This window comes from Cricetulus griseus, chromosome 8 (assembly GCF_003668045.3).
Source record: "Cricetulus griseus strain 17A/GY chromosome 8, alternate assembly CriGri-PICRH-1.0, whole genome shotgun sequence".
Lineage (NCBI taxonomy): Eukaryota > Metazoa > Chordata > Mammalia > Rodentia > Cricetidae > Cricetulus > Cricetulus griseus.
In genome coordinates, this window is record NC_048601.1 from 81,940,265 (window position 1) to 81,958,673 (window position 18,409).

Here is an 18,409-nt window from a genome sequence, read left to right on the forward strand (position 1 = left end):
ACACAATTGATTCAATTGATTTGTTTCAAAAGATATATCATCAGTAACATTTTTGCAATGTATTCCATATACAACAATATTTTTACTTACAGGAGAATATGTTAATTGTACATAGAAAAGCATTTGTTAGGTAGTTGTACTGTGTCTGACACTGTCTCATTGGAAATATAAGGATGCAGATAAATTGTGGATCTTAGTGACTTTCAGTCAAGGAAGATTCTAAATGGAAAAGTGTTCTGTAATTAACTCCAAACTAGTAAGGAAAAATAGGCTTACTGAGCTTTGGTTGTTGTTGTAATTCAATAGCACTGTGTAATTTGCTCATATGTTCTGGATTCATGAATCATGAGTTCATGAATCCTACCTTTAAGTTTGTAGGGCAGCAGATATGATTATCCCTACTGTAGAAATCTGACTACGGTATGTACATGCCCTAAATTTATATCTATTATAGGACAAGGTAAATGGCTTTTGTTAATAATGAAATAGAATTTTTATTATTCCAAATAAATACTAACTCTTGACAAGTGTTAAGCTGGGTTTTTGTCAGCAGTATATGAAGTAGCCTTAGAAATATAATAAACATAATGTTTCAACTGTTTAGACACAAACCTGATCAAGTTCTAGGCCTTAGTGGTTTACAATCTGCCAGCATAAAAACTTCAGGAGCATAGATATGAATAAAAATGTCAAAGGCCAGACCATGGATATTGCTGTTTGCAAGAGAAATGCATTCTACAGTCAGCATGGTAGTATGACCTTAAGCACACCAGGGAACAGGTACAAGCCATACTATGGCAACTGGTTTATTTCTTCAAAAAATGTTGGCATAGATTAGTATTCTAATAAACACTACATGATTGCAGCTTTATGAATTGGCTTTAGTTGTACTCGTGTGGCCATTTATTGCTAATGTCCCTTTACATGCATCTATTGTGCAAATTTTTAATTCATTTTGCATACCAACCACTCCTCCTGTTCCTCACACATGCACATCCCCCAACCCACCCACTATCAACTCCTCAGAATAGGCAAGGCCTCCCATGGGGAGTGCACAAAGTCTGGCACAGTTGAGGCTGTCCCAAGCCCCTCCCCCTGCATTGTGGTTGAGCAAGGCATCCTACTATATAGAATGGGCTTCAATATGCCAGCTCATGCACCAAGGATAGATCCTGGTCCCACTGCTAGAGGTTCTACAAGCAGACCAAGCTCCAAATCTGTGGCTCACATTCAGAGGGACTAGTTTGGTCCCATTTAGGCTTGCTAGATGTTGGTCTAGATTTGAGTCTGTGAGCTCCCTTGAGTTTGGGTGAACTGTCTCTGTAGGTTTCCCCAACATGATCTTGACCCGCTTTGCTCGTAGAATCCCTCCTCCCTCACTTTAACTGGACTCCATAGCTCAGTCTAGTACTTGTCTCCACAGAGAGAGTCTAGCTAGGTAACAAGGAGGGCCTGTAGAGGAAATAATGGGTCGCACTGGGAAGGAGAAATGGGTGAGATCTTCTGGGTAAACTGGGCATGGGCGGTTGATAAAGAGGAGGGGATGGGCCAAGAAAACATGAGGGAAGAGGATGGTCAGCTTGGGGGAGGGATGGAGTGGGAGAGCAACGAAAGAAATATCTTGATAGAGGAAGCTATTATGGGGCTAGGGAGAAACCTGATGCTAAGGAATTCCCAGGAATCCACAAAGATGACCTTAGCTAAGACTCCTAGCAATAGTGGAGAGGATACCTGAACTGGCCTTCCCCTGTAATCAGATTGTGTAATACTTTTGATGGGGTTTCATTGAATTATTTCAAATTGTCATGATTTTATTAAAATTATTTTATATATTGAAAGGATAAACACAGTACACTCATCTTTACACACTCACACACACACACACACACACACACACACACACACACACACACACACACACACACACACACTGTATTCTTACGATCAATCAAGTTAACAGTTAACATGTCTGCCATATCATAGCATTACTTTTCTTCATTTTTTTAAATAACAGAAGCTAAAAGTCACTCTCTTGGGAAATGATTGTATACACTCAATGTTAGCCACAGTCTTGAGTTACCTGGATACACTCAATATTAGCTATTGTCTTTACATTCAAGGGTTCTCCAGACTTGCTCATATAGGTGGTTTGCTTTCTTTTTAATCTCTTCTTCCATGTAACCCATATTTTCACTATGTAACAAAATATCAAGCTTAGATAGCATCTAAATATTGAGACAGAAAATGATTAAGATGTATTTTGTATTATGACCATCACTAGTCGTATCCCAAATTCAGGAAGGAAGAAATAACTTGATTATTTGCTTTTTCATATGTAGGCTTTGACTCTAATCACATAGAAACATAGATTGTAATGTCTCTTGTCAAAAGAAAATGATAAATGATGTCCTATGATTCTTCAAATATTCAAAATGCACAACAATTCAGGGCATAATAAAACTATTTGATATTTTCAAGATTAGAAAAAAATTTGACCAGTTCGGTTTTGCAGGGGAATATATATTTATGAGAACCAAAATTGGATGATGTATGTCATGAAGCTAATCATTTTATTAGAAGAAAATGAATGGTCATTTCCAGTATCAAGTAATTACCTTATAAGAAACTTTATTACAATTTCTATCAACATTTTAAATTTTTGTGTAGACTTCAAAGATTTCCTTCCTCCAGTGTCGTAGAATAATTAGTCAGACATTTGTAACATTTTCATTGTAGTGTTTAATTCCCATTAAAGCTATAATGTATATTAAAACAAACAATAATTTCAAAAACCAGTGAAAATGGAATAAATGAAAGAATGGGAAGAAGTCATGCACATTTCAATTTCCTTTTTCCTTATCTTTCACTGGTGTTTTCTAATTGAAAAAATATGACTAATTTACTTGGAACTGGTTTCATACAAACAAATATGTTGTAGGTCTGTGTATGTAGGGAATAAAACTGAATGCCAGATTTTAACTATGTTTGTAAGGGGCTAAGTTTGAAAATTTACGATAATAAACCATCAGCAACTCACTACCCCCACACCTTTCTATCTTATTGTTGCATATCCACACACAAAAATGAGAAATTTCCCTTTTAAAATGTTATATGATTCCCGGTCATACAACTGTAGAGAATGCATGCTCATTCTGTGTTATTTGCTAAGTCTCTGGGAGAAGGTAGGTGCTTCCTACTTATGTCACCAAGCCTGGAATCAATGTATTTGCCATATAAAGTGTAAAATCACTAGAATGTTTCATCTATACAGATACATTTCAAAAGATCTCCACTAATAATATCAAAATTTTTTATAGTATTAATCATTCTTCCATGGAGGCCAGCCACTATAAGGTTGAAACAAAGGTAATTTATACATGTTCTGGTTAGAGCCATTTCACATTTGCTACTTGATCCACTGAGATGGCCATCTGGCCCTGATCTTTATACCCAGTGCTTGGTTTATGTGCACTGCTTGTTTTCCTCAGACATATAGAAAATGTGGCTGGGTATAGAGGGCATCTCTGCAGGTCATGGAGTGTGGCGTTATTTTCATCTCTTTCACCATGCTGGATGAGGTCACCACATGGCTTTGAGTATGGACATTTTTATCTGTGAAACAGAATTGTTGAATGAAATGAGCTCAAAATGTTTTCTGTTTCAATTCAATGGCTTGTTTTTAGGCCAGTTCTTTTTTCCAATTATGCATTGCCAGACCCCTGGCAACTCATTTAACCTTTCTAAAGCAGCACTCTTCCGCTGTAATTGACCAGCCAACAGCACAGAGTTGGAATGAGAAGGAAATGCAGCAACAGACAAAAGACAAGCAATCAACTGGATTGTAGCATAGTTGTGGCATTTTTTTTCTGTAAAGAAATTGACACATGATTATAGAGACGCTTTCCCACATTAGTGTAATTTGGCTTTATTAAGTGGTTTAACACTAAAATGAATAGATTTCACTGATGATTCCACTTTATTGGGCAAAATAAAATGACTCACATTCCTTGTCTTAGTTTCTTTCATGTATCTGTGATAAAATTCTCTGACTTAAGCAACTTAAAGGAGAAAGGCTTTATTTGACTCACAGTTCAAGGATGGAGTCCATCATGGTAAGGAAACTGACACAGCAGAAATTCAAAGCATCGAGTCATATCAATAAACCAAACCAAACCAAACAAAATCAAGAACAGAGAGGGATGAATGTTACATTTCACTTATTTCCTATTTTATATAAGTCAAGATCCTAGCCTAGAGCATGATGCCACCCATACTAGACTTGTTTTCCCACTTGATATCGAATGAAGATAACCTCTCCCAGGCATGCCCAGCTCATTTCCTAACTAGATTTCCTAACTTGATTCTAGAGCCCATCAAATTTACAACTGAGATTAGCAATCACATCACACAACTATTATTTTCCCTTAGTTTTCAATACCACTAGATTTTATTAAATGTTATCTTTATGATGTAATTAGAAAGAGTTCTGCTCAAATTATTTTGAGAAACACTGGCATAAAGAAAGTTTAAAAGCTTCTCTTTTAAACTGAAGAAAACCCAAGTGTTTATTTTGGTATTGCATGGTAGAGGTATAATTGTCTTTCTTAGTTTCTCTTGGTGTTTAATGGAACACAGGTATGAGATGGCCTGGGTTAATGACCGGCCTGACTCTGTTCTTCCTTTTCTTAGTAATGGTTAGTTTTAGATCCCAGATAAAAGGACCTTCAGAGCAAGTGACCAACCTCTTAGCATTCTGTAATACCATCTATTCTTTTGTAGACACTTAAAAAAACAAAACTTTTCTTAGGGAAGGACAAAGAAATGACCCCTTTGTTCTTGTGAGGTTTTAAACCAAATCCTGGAAAAGATCCTTATGGTTTGGATGGTGAGAGGTCCAAGGAGAGCACTTATGAAGTTGGCATCTTCATTGTATCAGCCCCTTTCTCAGACATTAGAGGGTAGCACACAGAAAGTGTTTCCTCATGTTAATGCATTATCCTGGAAGTTACTGAAATGGGAGCTGTCTTAGAGAATAACTCCACATAGACACTTAAAGTTCCTTCTTCCCTAAGTTCTTTCAAAAAAATAGGAAGGAGTCTCTGCTGAGAGAAGTGGAAGAGGGACATGGAGTGCCCTTGCTCTTGCTGGCATTTGTTAGTTATCCCAGATTCCCCACAGCTCTGTTTGTGACCACTCTTTCATGTGGTTGAAATGTGCCTCCCTAGTACATTCCTAACCTAGGGGCTTTGGAAAGAGAACATTCCCCTACTTGCTTTTCTCCTTGTGATGAGCCAGCCTACACTTCTTTCTAAGACTTAATTTGAACTCAGAGAACCTAGGAATTTGTTATTCTAGTGTTGAATCTCAGGAATGGAGGTTGGCATGGGAAGGGCATGGTGCTTTCTGCTGATGCTGCATGTGTTGAGCATCTCTATGTCACAGGTTAAGAATGCATTGACAGAAGCATTCCTAAGGACACATGGGACACTTATAGAAAAAATATGCAAGTATACTTTTCTTCTCACTGTATTTTGTGTCCAGGAATTTAACAGTTCTCTATTTAAATATGAGGTTGTTTATCAAAGCATTGGTTATGATACATTTCTTAAATATTAGAAGCTTGACATATACACTAGGCTAAATACATGTTTGTTTATCCCATGTAACAATGATTTGAACAGAAAGGTGCAGAAGAATAATGCGTGTCATATTAGGTTGCTCTTGCTGTATTAAGTGAAAAGACCAGATTTTAAAACACTACTAAAGGTGGTAAACACTCCTGTTCCTAAAAATATATGTAGGTATTGTGTATATATGTTTATGTCTATGTAGAATGTGTACATATGTGATGTGTGTGTTTCTAATCCCTATCCTCCTTTAATTACAATTAGAAATTAAAGATATAAGTTTTCCTTTTACATGTCCAAATTCCAACTTAGATAGATTCATAAAGTCATTTTAGCTTTGTAGGACTTGAAATTAATTATATGGCTATGACCTTTACTGCTCATTCATTCACTTATCCATACATGAGTTCTGGTAGTTAATTCATACTGTGTGTTCACTCTGTACCAAGCATTATGACTGTAGTGATGTATAAAATTGTTTTGGCGGATCTAAAACACTGATATCTAGCTGTGAATCCTAATAGCCTTTTATTAAGTGTGGACCTTGATTGAAAATATCTCTCTCAGTGATCTTGTCTCCTCCTAGAATGAAACCAGACTTTTTTGTGAAGTTATGTAGCTTCTGATCATTAACATTTCCTAGCTGGAGTAGTTCTTTTATATATTACTCTTGATCTTAATTATCTAATCATATGAAATACAATTTTGGCAATTCTTTCTTGTTATCTTATGATAATTGCCTGCCATAACCAAATATCAGGACACATTGAACAAAAAATTTCTCAAAGTTATGGATTGTACTGCCTGAGTGGTCAATTTGTTGGCTTGTGTATATTTGACAAGTATTTCTGATCATTTGAGTCCTAATCATTACCTGACTTTGCCAATTCTTAACACAAATCTTTTGAACTCTGAGAGCTGTCGTCATAGTCACTATGTTCTATGGTAACAAAATGTATGAGATGGGGTAATTTACAAATAATAGACATTTACTTTTCACACTGTAAAGGCTGGACATACAAAGTGGACCTCCTCTTTGCTCCAAGATGGCATCTTGTTGTTGTATCTTGGAAGGGAGGTTTGTTGTTCTCCCAAGGTGAAAAGAACCGAAGGTGGAAACTTGTCTCCTCATACCTCCTTACTGAATAACAGATCCCTCATGACGCAATTGCCTGTAAAAAGCTCTACCTCAAATATTGTGAAAGTTGTGATTAAATTTGAGGGAATGGGTTATGGGGCATTCAGACCATAACAGCATTTATCTCATTTTTAAGTACCCTTAGAATATTACCTTCCTCTCTGTAATAACATCATTCACAGTATGGCTAAATCCCTGTCTTACATATCACTCCCAATGTACTTGTTATCTTGTTTGATAAGGAACATAATGTCTCAAAAGCATATTTTGGGATTTAGAAAAAATCACCATTTTATTCCTACTAGCTAGATACATCCATAGTGTATTAATTTATTTCACAGATGAACAGGGATCTCAAGTATAGTTTTGAAATTTTTCAACTATACATGTTTGTATTTGAAAGTAAAATTTAACTGTATGTTTTTCTTTGGAAAAATTCCTGCCAAAACAACTTCTCCCAGCTCATATCCAAGCATACACATTGCTTTCTTGTAGGGATTGGAATATAAACAATAAAATGAAACACTGAGGTAGACCTAAAAAAATAAGAACTCATGCTCCTTCTTCCTTTTATTCCAGACTGCCAGTTAGAAAATATAAATTACTTTGCAGGGAACATTACAGCTTTCTTAGTGACAGGAAAGAAAAGGAAGAGAAAAAGTGTGTGTACATATACACGTGCGTGCGCGCGCGCACACACACAAACACACACACACACACACACACACACACACACACACACACACACAAACACTAAGGAGGTGTGGTGAGGAGGAGGAATGAAACTATGTTGGGTGATAGGAGAGCATACCTTTGTCACTGCCTGGAAACTGTTTAGTGGAACCCAGAAGGTCTGACTGAAACCCTGGGCTCCTTGAATTCTAAAGACATCATCTTCAGTAATGATGATCATTATCGTGGCGGTATTCACATAGAGATGGTGCTAGAGAATAAGCTGAGAGTTCTATTTCCAGATCTGCAGGCAGTAGGAAGAGAGAGAGAGAGACCCTGGGCTTGGCTTGGGCTTCTGAAACCTCAGAGCCCTCACCAACTGACATATTTCTTCCAACAAGACCACAAGTCCTAATTCTTCTAAGTCAGTGGTTCTCAATCTATGGGTTATGCCCCCTTTTGGGGTTGAATGACCCTTTGACAGGGGTCACCTAAGACCACCGAAAAACACAGAAGTTTACATTATGATTCATAACAAGTAGCATTAAATTAAAGTTTTGAAGTATCAATGAAAATAATTTTATTTTTGGGAATCAAAGCAACTTGAGAAACTATATTAAAGGTCACAGCATTAGGAGGGTCGAGAACCGCTGTTCTAAATAGTGTCACTCTCTGATGGCTATGCATTCAAATATAAAAGCCTATTGGGGCCATTCTTATTCAAAACACCACAGTTAGCAATTCCTCCTCTGTGGGAGCTAAACTGATGCACTACAGCAAAATCATGTTGACGACTGTCATCCCTACACCCAAGGCACATTTCGCACGAACTTATTCTTATATACAAAACACAGCTGTGAGACGTGGATGCCAGTGAGAAGTGTGAGCAATCTTCTTGAGAGACACCAGTCTTTTACTTCTGTGCTTGATTGACCCTTATCTAGATGATAAAGTTTGAAATGCCCAAAGCCGCTATGTAACTCTCGGCCATTTGTTCCATCAGTACAGAAGTGACTGCAAGTCCTGGTTAGCCACACCTTCTCATAGTGTATTAGGATATTTACTTGGAATTAACACTTTGTGCCATATGGAAAATGTTAAGCCATTGATTATTTTAATCTTCAGCATAGATTTGCTGGATTTATACACAGTATTCATTATGGATTTATTTCTTTCCCCACTTTTCACTTTTTCCTTTACTCTGCATATTAACTAAACCCAAATCAGGCCTTACATGGGCAGGTCATTTGCTGCAACAAAAAGCTATTTTAATTTTAAAATTAATTTCAAAATTTAGTAAAATATGATTATAATTTTTGTCTGGTGATTTATGAGAGCTGTTTTCATACTCCACTGATTACATATCTATAGTTTTCTTATAATATTCCATTTTATGTGCTTTTAATGTTAGTTCTTATAAGTTTTCTCTCAATTTGGAATTTGCCTTTTTAAATTTTTCTGTGTGTTCCCTTTTGGATAATTGAAAGTAGACTTACAATTTCTTAATACTTATATTTGATTCAATTGAAATGGGTTTTAAAATATCTTCAGTGGAATCAGAGTTACTAAAATGGAGTTTTCCCCGTAAGCCCTATCCATGGTTCTTGTGCATTTCACTGCACTTGATGATGCTCAGAGTTCTAGGATGCATGGAACAACCATGGTGTCATTTCACCCAGTTATATTTTGCACAGGCTGGTAGAGATAATCCTTTTGTCAAGACCTATTAATGCACAGGTGTTACTAGTGTTATACTCCATACTTCAGATACTTTATGCAGTCTGAGTTGGAGGTGTATTGATACTCAAGTTTTCATTCAAGTCGAAGGTTTTAGATGACAGATGAAGGTGATTCTTATACAGCAACTGATAGGAATTTCAACAAGAAAACTGGCTCCAAAGCAACCATATAGGTAAATACATAATATGTACAAGCACACAAAATTATGCATTGTCTCAGCCTGTCACTAGGTCTCTTCACATGAATATTTGACCATGTGATAGATCCTTATGCAGCATCATGCACTGTCATTAGTGCTAAGATACATGAATAGTTAGGATTTGTTCTTAGATGCCTAGTAATGAGAATAGCATCTCTATGGAACAGCTCTGACTCCTCCTTACTGTTCCCTCCCATATTAAACTCAAAAATGAATCTAAAGGAACAGTTTCTTCAGTCTGTATTAGCTCTAGACATTCAGTTCAATACCGTTTTCCTTCTATTCACACTAGGCCAGGATAATAAATCTTTACCAATTTTTCTTGATATTCTGTCCAGACTAACTTTTACTGAAGGTGGCAAACAGGATTGAGGTGTTAAGAGTTTGTTGTTGTTGTTTATTTATTAGAAAGAAAAAGTAAAACAGCATTATTCCTGCAGAGTCATGGTCAAAACCAAGACTGAAGACCCTGCCTGCCAGAGCAGCTGGCAAAGAGACCCAAGATTTTGGCACCATCAATATGCTATATGATTATGCAAACAGATGGTTTGGTTTCTAGAAATTAGAATTCTGGAAATAGCCTATGTAGTTAAGGCTCTGTAATGTAGCTTTCTCCAGTGTCCTGCAGAATGTGGGAATACACTCATTAGCTATCTGGTCGGGAACACGTTGCTTCATTATTCAGTTATTTAAACTGTATGAATTGAAACTAATAAAATTTGTTTCTTAGAGGTGTGGTGATAAATGTCTTCGTTCCTGCCTTAAAACAGCTTAGAGTTTGTATTCGTTTTATTCCCTAGTGGCCTAGGAAATTTGATGCTTTATCTTGACCTTTATTAAATTGTGTTGTGATCAATAAGTGTCACATTTCTCTGACAAATTATAAACTCTGTGAAGTAAGGACTATCACCAATGAGACAATACACATTTCAGATTTTTTGTGTAGTTTAAATGAACAATATAGTTATTAATTCCTATTTATTGCCAACACTATTTGTGGTGGTTTGAATGAAAATAGGCCCATAGGAAGTAGCATTATTAAGAGTGTAACCTTGTTGGAGTAGCTGTGGCTTGCTGGAGGAAGTGTGTTGCTGGGGGGCGGGCTTTGAGGATAGCTATACTCAAGCTCTTCCTAGTGTCAAAGTTCACTTCCTGCTATTGGCTGATCCAAATGTAGAACTCTCAGCTACTTCTTCAGCATCATGTCTACCTGCATGTTTCCATGTTTTGAGAAATGAGCATAATGGACTAAACCTCTGAAGAGTGAGTCAGCCCCTGTTAAATGTTTTCTTTTATGGGTTGCCGTGGTCATGGTATCTCTTCATAGCAATGGAAATCTTAATTAAGACATTAATGGTACATCAGAAAAAATAATGTAATTCCATTTTACAAACACATTTTAAAGTTTATAAAATATCAAAAGAACTCCCAAATCTCATAAATGGCAAGTGACCTAGAAAGAAAAGAGATCTAATGTACTAATAATTCCATGTCTGCCTGACTCATCCATCAGGAGTACTGTGCATCTCAGGATTGAATCCAGAGTCACAGAATTATCATGAATATAGACACACATATCACAACCTAATTACTTTTTACACAAAATTGCTAACAGTTAAACAAATCTGTATCCAATGAACTATTTAAACCAGTGCAAAATGGATAGTGAAAAATGTATATCCTGTGTGTGTACAAGTCAATTTTTAAAAATCAACCATTAAAAATCTTACGTTAGTGACTCTGAAGTTCTCTGTTTTTAGCATGTTGTCTTTCAGTAGTATTCACTCATTTCTTCAGTGCTTCCCTGAAACAGCAGAGCCTCTGGCTTTGCATTTATTTGATGACTTGAAAGTCCATATGAGAGTTAGCCACCTGAAAAGCTCACCATGTATCTGTTAGATGATCAGATCGAAGGTAGTGATAACGGTCGTGCTTGGGAGTATGGTTTTTTTAGCTAGAGGAACCCATCCAATGCAGGGGGACATAAAAAGCATGTTTGTCATTTGGAAAATGGTTTATAAGTTCCTTCTGAAGCTAATGCTGGACTTATTATTTATTATTTAATAAACACAGTTCTTAACATTACTCACTTAACTTGAAAACCTATGTTTACATGTGGACCAGCACATGGTTTGGTACTAGCTGTATCTAAGATTCCCCAAATTGAGGCAGTCAGGAAGTTTTTTAATAGTTAATAGGTGAATTGACATCACGATGTATCTGCTCAATAGGATTTTGTTCAGTGATGATTAAACAATGAACTATTATACCACCAAAGCACAGAGTGGAAATTAAAATATACACTTCCAGTGAAATAAGGAAATCTTAAAAGACTATGAGTTATAGGATGTGGTGATATCTAAAAATGTGATGTTCTTGGAGTGACAAAGCTCTGAGACCAGTAAGAAAGCAAAACAATGGTTGCCCAGGCCTCTGGACAGGTAGAGGGTTTAGTGGTGGAGCTGGGGGCATAACTAGACAGGTAAGTTATTATGATGCTATGTTTTTCCATGTTGGGGATTTTTTGATTCATGTAAACCAGTGGGAACCCCAAGGTGAGACCCAGTAGGCAAGACGATAAAGTGGGTATTGGGGGAGGGGAGGAAATATAATACCAGGAAATCTTCTTTATTGCTGTGTGATTATTCTGTCCAAAGCTTCTCTAAAAATAGTGTATCAGAAGGATCTGAACCCCCTAGATTATATATATTTCCAGAGCACTAGGAACTTCATTTTGCATTCTTTCACCTTTCCTGTGCCATCTACTTGGATTCACTTTGGTAAGAGTAGAAATGCAAATACATAGACTTAAATATATGGGAAATAATTTGCATCTCAAAAATATTCCTGTTACTATAGTGTTCCTCAAATAAAGAGTATTGGGAGCCATACAGCTTGGAATGAACCTTTAGGCCAAACTTGGCAAGCCACACAGTTCTACAACTGTCTTTGATTATAAATGGCTTCTAGAAGTATGAGCACCCAGAAGGAACAACATGACCCAGACGTCAATCCTTTGTCCCAACCACAGGCCCACTTACCTAGGTAACCCTCCCTCACCCCACCAGCCATGAACTTTTTACCCTGCCAAAATCCTCATTCTATAGTTTTCTGACATCCTGCTTAAACTAACACCTGGCTCTTGGCCTCTTCTCCCCCTCCCCTTTACCTCACTCTACTGACTATATAAGCTAGCCTGGGAAAAATAAAAGTTGCCACTTGATCAGAATCCTGTCTTGTGGTCATTCTTTCTACATCTCTTGTCCCCATTCCCCTCCCCGGATATCTTGCCCTAAGTTGCTGTCCCTCGGGTCAGGACAACTACATCTGGCGTCCAACATGGGGAAAGAGGAACAGAATTGCAGAACATGTCTAATGAGCCTTTAAAGCATGGACATTTGGTAGGCATTAGTTAAGTCTGAAATGAGGCTGGAATCCGGGAGAAGTGTTTATCCGTTAGATCTACACAGTACTGAAGCATGGGTTAAAGGTTTCCTTTTTCAGATTTCTTGTAATCAGGGTACATTCAACAAATATTTGTTGCTGACAACTGATTAATCTGTTTAGAGGCACTGTGGAGATCTTTTAGTGACACTGATATTTTAACACTCAAATTTAATATCCACTCCATGGTTAATCTTAACTGTTTGTCATGCCTTGGGAGATTATATATATTTTTCCTCAGGCTAAGACTGAATTTTACTTGCATTTGTAACTTCTACAATACTGGTCACAATTAATAGGCACCTAGAATCTACTGCCCCCAAAAGGATCACATGACTAAATGACTAGACAATCATTCATTTCTACTTCCCTGTTCATGACTTGTGACAAGAGAATGCTACAGGAGGTATATGCTGTCCATGGCCTCAAATGACCTCAAGGTACCTCTGTGTGTTCTGACTATAGTGTTATTTGCAATGCCCCAAATGAGCTCTTTATTATAAATAATAAACTCTTTCTTTTAAATGTGTATCATTTCACATGAGAATGATAAAGCAAGATTTTAATAATCTTGCTAATTAAGCAAATCAAGGTAAAAAATGAATTGAAGTGTTACCTTGTGATTACCCCAAGGCTGTGTATATAAACGTCTCAGTGACTAGGGCCAGTGCAGGGAGAATTCAGTAAATACTAGGATTTTTTTCTCTAAATATTTTGGTATATACTTCCTCTGTATTTATTATAATTCTTGTAAGGACAGATAGATTGCACAGATTAGACAATTTGAAGAAACTTCATTAAATGACAATTTATGGAGGTTGGTAATAAAAACACCTTACAACAACCAGTTAAATGATCAGGAGAGGTTACCATAAAGGAAGGGAGTGGGGGAGTGGAGAGAGTCAGGAAAGTAAGGACAAGAGACAGGACATGAGAACAGGGAGAAATAAGCAGCAAGCGCTGTGTGAAAAATGGCCTCCTGGCTGGGCTTGCCATCTGTGGACTGATGACTGCCTGCTTACCCTGGCCTGGCAGGGAGTGATGAGTGACTGTCTTGGAACAGATCACCTCACATGACCTCCTCCATCCCCCTCTTTCTGGTTCTCGTATTGGCCAATGCCCCATCGTTGTATAGAGGTAAAGCAGTGTTTAGAGATAGAGTAGCTATTTACCCAGGACATACTTCTCTGAACAGAAATTTCGAGTCACCTCAGCTCTGTGGGAGAAGCATGTTTCCCAGGTGTCACTGCATAGAGGTTCAATATTCTCTGTCCAGACTTGAACGCACAGACAAATCTTGTGATGAACCACCAGCCTCAGTGTCAGCAGCGTGAGACCCAACAAGCCCGAGTACAACCCATATGGTTGCTCTTCTCAGCGAAGGGACGGAGGATGGAGCCAGTGTCTGAAGGAAAGTGTAGCCAGGGAACAACCTGTGAAAACAGACCTGTGGAGACAGCAGGGAAAATAGAAAAAGGCTCAGAAATACATCTGGTGGTGTTACGAGAGTTATTAAAATTCAACAAGGAGTGCATAATATTTAGCACAAGAGATTTGTCCTTAGAAAATTCCTTGTGGGATTTATACAAGGATCTGTTAATAAAGGGCACACACAACCCTCATATTACAATCAGACATGTTATGTAAAACATGGACAAGAAAGTAATAGGATAACACTGTATTTGCACAAGGGATTTTGTGATATTACACACCGTTCTGCTTTCACTGTGAACTGTGAGAAGCTGTGATTTGCATAGTAATGTAGCCACTTGAGACAGTAACCTTGACATTTTTGCAGCTGCACATGTTTGCATACACCAAGATGCATAGTCTGTCTAGTTACTATCTGATTCTTTTATTCATCTCCTCTTTATTACCAAAAGCATTGTCCACAAAAATCTGTTTCTCACATTTTCACAATTTAAGCCTTTAAACCACCGTGTATATTCCTGACATATTCTTCAGGTTTGCCTTTCGAACCAGAAATGTCATATATACTCAAAGCCATTCATCATTTTATTACAATTCTAGTTACATTGTTGATTTAATGCTTCTTTACATACACCACATGTTTACTTAGAAGGATACTCCTTTTCAGGTTTAACAGGTCAAAAAGTTCAGTTTAATCTTTTCCCCAAACAAACAATCCAGCCTTGTCACTTCTCAATATTGGAAACAATATTCTACTATGAGCCACAACATAAAACAGGGATGCATTTGAATTCTGTAATACCCTTTCTCTCTCAGAAATGATTTTAGGTTCCTTATCTTTCTCACTGTGCCTTCCATCCTCTTCCCCATAATTTCCATTCAGAAGGTTCTGATGAGACACTGGGAAGTGCAGGAGGCTATCAACTTGTCTGCTGGTTGATCTTTCCCTCTGGTTAACTGGTATCTAGCTGTCTGTGTCCCCACACACATCATTTCCTGTGACCATGCATTTAACTCACCCACAGAAATTCAACAACTCAGATGAAATGGATAAGCAATTTAAACAGTACTATATTACAACTGGTTTAAAATGAATTCAGAAAGCTGAGCTATTAAAGGAATTGTGTTAAATATCTAAAATCTTCCATGAGGAAAATGTTTTTTGAAATGTGTTCCTTGATGAAATATAAGATATACTTATGGAAGAAAAGTGCCCAGTTTCGTACTAGCTCTCAGAGGCCTGGGGGCACTTATAAACTCATTCTCTATGGTCAGCATAAGTTTGATGCTAGAACCAGGTAAAGAAACTGCAAAATGCATTGACAGAAAAATCTGCTTCATGAGCATAAAGATAGAATCTTAAAAGTTTAGCAAATTGTGGACAACTTTTTTTTTTTTTCCTGAGACAGGGTTTCTCTTTATGGTCATGGCTGTCCCGGAACACACTCCATATAGCAGGCTGGCCTCAGCCTCCCAAGTGCTGGTATTAAAGGCATGCACTACCATCTCCCAGATGCCAAGAATGTTTTTAACCATATGAATATGTTGTTAGAATAGACAAACGTTTAAAATTCGGTCAATATAATTAAATACTGGACTATCTTAATAGGTGCAAATAGGCAAGCGTCTAACAATACTAACAAAAGATTTCAGTCTGTGCACCAGAGAAATGGCTCAGGGGTAAAGGCTTTTGCTGTGCAGGCCTGGTCACCTGAGTTTAACCTTGAATCCACTTCTAGATAAAGGCAGAAGGAGAGGACTGACTCCACAGGATTGTCTTGTGACTTATACACATAAACCATGGCACATGAGGCCATACAAACATCTCTCTCTGTCTCCGTCTCTGTCTCTCTCTTTTTCTCTCTCTCTCTCTCTCACACACTCATAAGCCATCATTCTTGATTCCTAAAAATGGCATCAAAAGTAGAAATAGAAGGCCTACTTCTCAGGTCTAATGTAAGATAATTGTTTATGTGTATGAGATACCTAATATGTTTTCTTTAAATAAAGTAACACAAAAATTTCCCTTAAGTGGCATGCACTGGGGCGGTTGCTCAGTGATAACACATGAAAGAAAAAATACCATGACCACCATGCCAGTACCGTCTACAATATCACTACTGGCTCATAGGAGATATATAGCTGATGCAGCCATACAAAATAAAAGTAAATTTAAAAGTATAATTGAAATGGGAGATATAAAAAAACTTTTTTATTCTTTTTTATTTTTATAGTTGTAATTAGACCAATTTTAAAATTAGAAAAAAGCTTGTTTTACATGTCCATCTCCCTCCCTTCCTCCCCTGCCTCCCCACCTCCTATCCCAACCCTTTTCTGCTCCCCAGGGAGGATGAGGCCTTCCATGGGGGATTTTTCCAAAGTTTGTCATATCACTTGGAGCAGTGCCTAGGCCCTCCCCTGTGTGTCTAGGATGAGAGAGTATCCCTCTATGTGGAGTGGGCTCCCAAAGTGCACTTGTGTACTAGGGATAAATACTGATCTAGAAGAAAAATCTTCATTCAGCTGTAAACTGAGACAATCCTAAAGACAATAAAATTTGTTCAATTACAAGATATAAACTATAAGAGCAATATACAAACACTAGTTGGAAGTTTTCCATATTAGGAACAATTGGGAAATTTTAAAATGTTCCCTCAATAGTGTTCAGGAAAGAACAATTTAAGGCATGAGGTATAATAAATGACAAAATAAAAAAATCTCAGTTGACTTTTGTCAGGATTAACAAGATAAACTTAAAGGTAATAAGGATATTTAAAGGAATATCTTATAAACTTAAAGGTAATAAGGATATTTAAAGGAATGTCTTGGAGTGTCACCAAAATTCCTGTACATGAGACATCATTTGGGAGAAGGAAGCCTGAATTTCTTCATGAATAGTTAACCAATTCAGCTGGGGTGTCAGGATGTTTAAGAACTTCTATCCCATGTGAGCAAGATTTGCCCAGACCACTACCAAAGTAGTGACTACCTTAGTAGAATGGTTATTTATTTACTTCTTCCATCATGCAACTCTGGGCTTTTCTTTTTTCTTTTTTTTTTCAACTTTTTATATTTTAATTAGAAACAGGATTGATTTACATGACAATCCCAGTTCCCTTCTCCTTCCCATCCTCCCCTACCACCCCCCCCAACTAAAACCTTATCTATCACATATCCTTTCTGCTCCCCTGGATGATGAAGCCTTCCATAGGGTGTCATCAGTGTCTGTTGTATTTTTGGGATAGGGCTTAGGCCCACCCCTGTGTGTCTTGGCTCAGGGAGTATTCCTCTATATGGAATGGGCTCCCAAAGTCCACACCTATGCTAGGGATAAGTACTGACTTCTACAGGAGGTCCCATAGATTTCCAGATTTCCTCACAGAAACCCATGTTCCTGGGGTCTGGATCAGTCCCATGCTGGTATTCCAGCTATCAGTCTGGGGAGCAAGAGTTCGTGGATGTTCAGGTCAGCTGTTTCTGTGGGTTTCACCAGCCTGGTCTGGACCCCTGTGTTCTTCATTCATCCTTCTCTGAATCTGGGTTTCAGTTCAGTTCAGTGATTAGTTGTGGGTGTCTGCCTCTAATTCCACCAGCTGCTGGATGAAGGCAATAGGATGGCATATAAGTTAGTCATCAATCTCATTATAAGGGGAGGGCATTTAAGGTAGCCTCTCCTCTGTTGCTGAGATAGTTAGCTGGTGTCATCTTTGTAGATCTCCAGACATTTCCCCAGTGCCTGATTTCTTTGTAAACCAAAAATGTCTCCCTCTATGATGGTATCTCCATTCTTGGTATCATCAATTCTTCCCCTGACTCAACCTTTCTGCTCCCTCATGTCCTCTGCATCCTTCCTCTTCTCCCCTTCTCATTCTCCTAGCTCCCTCCCCCCTCTTCCCATGCTCCCACTTTGCTCAGCATATCTTGACCCTTTCCCCTTCTCCAGGGGACCATGTATGTCTCTCTTAGGGTCCTCCTTGTTTATTAGCTTCTTTGGCAGTGTGGACAGAGAGAGAGAGTATTTACAAACAATGCATTGAGCTGGAAGCTCCTGCTTCTGTTGGAGTGTTGGAAAAGCCCAGAGCTTATAGGTGTTACATGTCTAAATGATGCTTCCAGCTCAATGCTTTGTTTGTAAGTATTCTCTCTGTCTGTCTGTCT

General features: G+C 37.8%; 1 protein-coding gene across 1 annotated transcript in view; it reads left to right on the plus strand.

The window, feature by feature from the left end:
- Positions 1–18,409, plus strand: part of Snca (synuclein alpha) — a 95,863-nt gene that overhangs the window by 23,201 nt on the left and 54,253 nt on the right. The window lies entirely within an intron of this gene.